We start from the raw sequence: 6495 nt of genomic DNA, 5'->3' as shown, positions 1-6495 counted from the left end.
AGTTCTCTGCTGCCAATGACTGGAACGAACTACAGAAATCTCTGAAACTGGAAACACTTATCTCCCTCACTAGCTTTAAGCACCAGCTGTCAGAGCAGCTCACAGATTACTGCACCTGTACATAGCCCATCTATAATTTAGCCCAAACAACTACCTCTTTCCCTACTGTATTTATTTATTTAGCTCCTTTGCACCCCATTATTTCTATCTCTACTTTGCGCATTCTTCCACTGCAAATAAACCATTCCAGTGTTTTACTTGCTATATTGTATTTACTTTGCCACCATGGCCTTTTTTTTACCTTCACCTCCCTTATCTCACCTCACATTGTATATAGACTTATTTTTCTACTGTATTATTGACTGTATGTTTGTTTTACTCCATGTGTAACTCTGTGTTGTTGTATGTGTCGAACTGCTTTGCTTTATCTTGGCCAGGTCGCAATTGTAAATGAGAACTTGTTCTCAACATGCCTACCTGGTTAAATAAAGGTGCAATATATTTTTTTTAAATAAAACACCCAGTCGTGTACAAAGATACAATCATTCAGGGATTTCACCATGAGGCCAATGCTGATTTTAAAACAGTTACAAAGTTTAATGGCTATGATATGTGAAACCTGAGGATGGCTCAACACATTTGTAGTTACTCCACAGTACTGCAAAAAAATGTGGCAAAGATATTAACTTTGTCATAAATACAGAGTGTTATGTTTGAGGCAAATCCAACACAACAATGAGTACCACTCTTCATATGTTCAAGCATGGTGGTGGCTGCATCATGTTATGACTACTTAATGAGTCAGGACATTTCAGCTTTTTAAATAATTTGTAAATTCATTCCACTTTAACATTATGGGATATTGTGTGTAGACCATTGACACAAAGTCTTAATTTCAGGCTGTAACACAACAAAATGTGGAAAAAGTCAAGGGGTGTGAATACTTTCTGAAGGTACTGTATAGGAATACAACAGCTCAGATAGAGAGAATGAAAGAAAAAAGAAAGATTGTGTGTGTGTGTTTTGGTTTTTACTAGTGAACTGTTCTCTCAAATGGATGGTATGAATATAATTGAGAACAAAATGACAAAAATACTTTAATCAAGTTTAGAATATTTACAGTTTTTCTCAATTGCTAAAACACTAAAACCCATTGGCTGAACAAAGTTCTCAGTTGCCTGGACTCATTTAGCTAATTATGCAGTCTTGTCAATACCTTAAACCATTTCACATGGTAAAACACAATTTGCAGATCTCACTTAGACTTTTCAGCAAAACTCTAAACACATTCTCAAAACACATTCTGCACTTTAATGCACATGTCATCCATACTGGTAAACACAAGTGGCAACAATCAAATACAAATAGAGAGCACATGTCATTGATTGAACACAACCACTCAAAATTGATTTAACCTGTTTCAAATGATGCGACACAACCAATATAAGCCAGTTCAGAGAGCAAACAGGTTGTTGAAGGTGGGAAGGAGAAAGTCTGAGAATGGTAGAAGAAACAATGTGAGAGGACGAGAACGAGTGCGTATGCAAGGTGGGCGACGAGGAGGAGGAGGGCAAGAAAGAGGAAGTGGAGGACGAAGAGGAAGACAGAGTGGAAATATCTGATGAAATTCGAGCAACAGTTATAGACCATGTTCTTGTCCATGGACTGACAATGAGGGAAGCAGGACTTAGAGTGCAACCCAATTTGAGCCGATTTTCTGTGTCCACCATAGTAAGGACATTCAGAGAAGAGAACAGGTACAGTATACTACTGTAATTTTGTAATTGCAAATTTACTGTACTACACTATATGCAGCTGTTTCACTAGATATTTGTAAAGTTAATCACTATGTATTGTACTGCATGAATATGTTTTGTAACTGCACAACTACTTTTTGTAGAATTGCAAGGCTGCCACATGCAGGTGGAAGGACAGCTATATTCACTCGGGAGCAAGAGGCCGTTATAGTTGGCATGGTCCTTCAAGATAATGCAATACGACTCAGAGAAATCCAGGAACGAGTGATACAAGACAACACACACTTCCAGGGAATCGACAGTGTGAGCATTTCCACAATTGACCGTGTCCTCCATCGTAACAGGATGCGAATGAAACAAGTATACAGAGTACCTTTTGAGCGCAACTCACCAAGGGTGAAAGAACTGCGAGCTCAGTATGTGCAAGTAAGTGTACATTCAGAAACATTTACTGTAATCCAGATTGTCTACAGTACTAACACATACTATGTGAATGACATTACTCTTCAGTACATACAATGTATGTGAATCAGAAGCCTAATTGTACTCTACAGTATAGCACTGTCTCTGTACGACTTACAAAATCCTACATACAGTATATTGTATTTTTACACAGACAATATTTGACTTGGAATCCTTGGACAGACCCCATGAGTTCATCTTTGTCGATGAAGCAGGCTTCAATCTAACAAAGAGGAGAAGGAGAGGCCGAAACATGATTGGACAGCGGGCCATTGTTGAAGTCCCTGGTCAACGAGGTGGCAATGTCACAATCTGTGCTGCTATCAGCAACCATGGTGTTCTACATCACCATGTTACACTCGGGCCATATAACACCCAGCACCTAAGATTTATTGCCAATCTAAGAGATATTTTATTTGAGCAGCAGGTTCAAGAGCAGCAGGGTCAAGAGCTAAATGAGAATCCCATTCCCACCTATGTGATAGTGTGGGACAATGTCAGTTTCCACCGAGCTGCTCAGGTAAGGGAATGGTTTAACATCAATGGGCAGTTTATGAACTTGTACCTCCCTCCATACTCACCTTTCCTGAATCCGATTGAGGAGTTTTTCTCCTCTTGGAGATGGAAAGTGTATGATAGACAACCCTACACCAGAGTAAATCTGCTGCAAGCCATGGATTTAGCCTGTGGTGATATAGGTGAGGAATCATGTCAGGGCTGGATACGGCACACAAGAGGCTTCTTCCCCCGTTGCCTCAGGAGGGACAATATTGCTTGTGATGTCGACGAAGTGCTCTGGCCTGACCCAGCCCAAAGACAAGAAGAAGCACATTGATCACATGTTTACTCCTTTGATTTTTGTCCCTTTTAGTATTGTATACTGTAGTACAGTGCATTGTAGGCTGTATACTGTACAATGGACAAATTGTATGGCCCTGAACATTGTGCTTTCCATTTATTAACAGTACTGACTGCTCAATAGATTTTGACTGGTTGCAGGTTCATATCAACAAAGAACAAGAATTACAGTATCACAGAGACAAAGAAGAATTACAGTATCACAGAGACAAAGAACAAGAATTACAGTATCACAGAGACAAAGAAGAATTACAGTATCACAGAGACAAAGAACAAGAATTACAGTATCACAGAGACAAAGAAGAAGAATTACAGTACCACAGAGACAAAGGACACGTTTGTGAGATGCAGGGTACAGTACTGTAAAAATAGGGGTACAAGGAGGAGGAAGAACAAAAAACTAAATTGCAAAGAGCAAAGCAGAGTAGTAATTTCTGATCAATTTTGAGCTACTATGATAGAACATGTTTTCGTTCATCAAAAGACAATGACGGAAAAATATGAATATTTTTTTTGATTAAAAATGTACTTCTCCCTGAGAATTGTATGTTTTGAACAATGTGTTTTCTATTTTTCGGTGTATTGTTTACTGACTGCTTGAGAGTGTATATCATTTTGATCACTTTGTTTATGATTTGAGAGCAGTGTTTGATTTTGAACACAGGTAAAACTGTTGAGGCGAATGTTTCATTTTGCGAGAGGAGTCAGAGGTTATGTAAATAGTGCTTGAAGATGAGGTTTTGTGTTGAATGTTTTCAGGAAATGGAGCAAGGTTTCAGAAATTGTGTTTTAGCAATTGAGAAAAACTGTAATAACGACCGGTCGTGGAAATAGAATTTACAGTGTACAATTCACTGAGCCTTCATCTGAACATAGTATTTATAGAAAAGGCTCTCCCTTCTTCATCCTGTGGGTTGGTGCATGAACACAAGCATAAATCACAATAGGCTCCAATGTCTACAATGTATACATTGACCATCTGTTCCTTGTCTTAGGAAGAGGGTACATTCTAACACTGATGTTCCCCCAGCTAACAACCGAGTTCATATAAAGTGCATTTACATCCCAAGAGAGTGATTGTTCACTCTAAGTTCACTCTAAGACTAAGTGCTGTAGAAGAACATGGTGTCTACAGACACGACTTGCAAACGTAATACTTGTATAACACATACTACAGTGTACAGGGCCTCTTTGGATCTATAGGATTGCCTGGTGTACTTCCAAGGGACTTGCATGTACAGGACATCGAAGACATTCATGTACAGGACATTAAGGCACGAATGGTGTAGATTATACAAGACTATACATGGCCATATTCTACAGCGCTAACATTCTACAAGGGTGACATACTAGCTGATCATACTATTCGGCGAAATCCCTTGTCAAGTTGTCTAGGTGTTATAATTATTTCTGCTCTGCCCAAACTTGAAAACGGCTTGCTCAACCCGTGAAGGATGCAAAGGGACAACTCAATTCCTTTCCAGTGTTTTATTATGGTTTTGATGCCATTTGTTGAATATGTTGAAACAGTTGATTTGTTGAATAGAGTAGTTGAATGACAGAGGAATAAGGAATAGGGAATAGGAATAGGTATAGGAATAGAAATAGAAATAGGAATAGGTTGATAACCTTAAACAGAGAATAAACATGCATTATTTTACACTAAACAATGCATGACACAGCAACAAAGCATGGCTTTGAATAAAGTAAACGTTTAAACAATTTAATCTAGCACTTCTAGCAATTACTTCTGCAGTCAGAAAATATCCACAACAAAAGAAGTCACCACTCCTACCAGAGTTAAACATGTAAATTGTGCTAAGCACTGGATGCAACATAATAAATAATTCCAATGAAACATTACATACCAGTTGCGTCTTTAGGGTTGAACAATGAGCTGTGTGTATGTTGAGGACCAAACATTTTATACCCATGCTTATCTGCCAGGTGCGCATGTAAAAGTAGTCCCTCCAGAAATCCTGGCTCAATTTTTTAGTTCCACCCGTGTTTTTGGGTTATCTGCCCTCTTGAGGCCTGGAGTTCTTTAAAGGAAGAGCTGCCATTGTGCTCATGTTTTGAGTGTTCTGTTTTTGACGCAACACTATCATTGTGGGGACCAGAAGTCCTCACATGGATAGTAAAACAAGGAAAATTCAGAGTGGGAATCAATTATTTGGTTCCCACAAGGATAGTAAAACTAACGTGTGTGTGTGTGTGTGTGTGTGTGTGCGCGTGCGTGCGTGCGTGCGTGCGTGCGTGCGTGTGTGTCAGTGTGTGCGTGTGTGTCAGTGTGTGTGTATGAGAGTGTAACTTAGAATGATGTACTCGTTTTTTGACCTGTAACAGATTATATTGGAAAGCTGAACAGTAACTGAACAACCTTGATGTTTTAAAATACAATCCATCTGTCTATGTCAGTACAATCCAACACACACATAACCACACAATCTATAATCATTTGGAGAAGAATGCTGAGCACGAATAGAATTCTGTACATAAACTAGATCTGGCATTTCATAAATCTTTTTTTTGTAACATATCTATTTTTCAAACAAAACAAAACATACACATACAAACGACAGCATACAGCCCACACACGTCACACCTGCCCAGACCCACATGCTCACACCCCCATCTCCAGCGCCCGCATCACTCTCTGCCACATGGCCTCAAACTGCACCATTTTGTTTCTCTCCATTGCCCACACACTTTCAACATTTAGATTATAAAGCATCTGACCTTTCCATTGTGTTAACGATGGAGGATTGGTTGATTTCCAGTTTTGATGTATACATTTTTTCCAAGATGATTGGTGTGAAAGTATCGTCCAACCCATCGGGTATCTAACTGCATCCTCATATGCTATCTCTTGAAATATGCAGACAGACAGATTAAAATTGAATTTACATGGAAATACTTTTGACAGCAAACTTTTGGACTTTACAGCATTACCAGAAGGCATGCATTATTGAGTCATTGTTCGTTTTAACCTTAAGACTTTGTGCTGTAGAATTTGGGAATTTTGTCTTGTGTAACAAATTCTATACATTAGTTTATACTGGATTAAGCATACATTTTCTTTAATTGTAATTTTGTTAGTTATGTTCCAACATTCCCTCCATCTTGTGCCAATATCAGTTCTTTTTAAGTCTTGATTCCAATAGTTTATATTTTTTTCTAAGAGATTGTAAGTTGGATATGCTCTCTGCAAAGTTTTCTATATCGTACCTATCATATGAATATCCTTTTCTGACTCAAAGAGGAGTCCTCCAACATAGATGTTATATACAAAAGATTTCATCATTTTGTGATATGAAACTTTTACGTTTTTGAAAATATCTACATTTGTCAGTCCAAAGTTGCTTTTTAATTCTGTCATGGAAATACATGTATTTCCTATTGCCAAGTCATTTACGGT

The 6495-nt window shown here is 38.4% G+C and overlaps 1 long non-coding RNA gene across 1 annotated transcript; it reads left to right on the top strand.

Annotated features, from left to right (window-relative positions):
- The first annotated feature begins 1615 nt into the window (after positions 1-1615).
- LOC120066696 lies at positions 1616-2790 on the top strand. Its single transcript, XR_005478787.1, has 3 exons — positions 1616-1757; positions 1901-2183; positions 2374-2790. It is a non-coding gene; the product is annotated as an uncharacterized LOC120066696 (long non-coding RNA).
- The last annotated feature ends 3705 nt before the right edge of the window (positions 2791-6495 follow it).

Source organism: Salvelinus namaycush, chromosome 21 (assembly GCF_016432855.1).
Source record: "Salvelinus namaycush isolate Seneca chromosome 21, SaNama_1.0, whole genome shotgun sequence".
Taxonomy (NCBI): domain Eukaryota; kingdom Metazoa; phylum Chordata; class Actinopteri; order Salmoniformes; family Salmonidae; genus Salvelinus; species Salvelinus namaycush.
The sequence above is the reverse complement of the archived record's forward strand: the minus strand, read 5'-3'. Positions and strand labels throughout refer to the sequence as shown.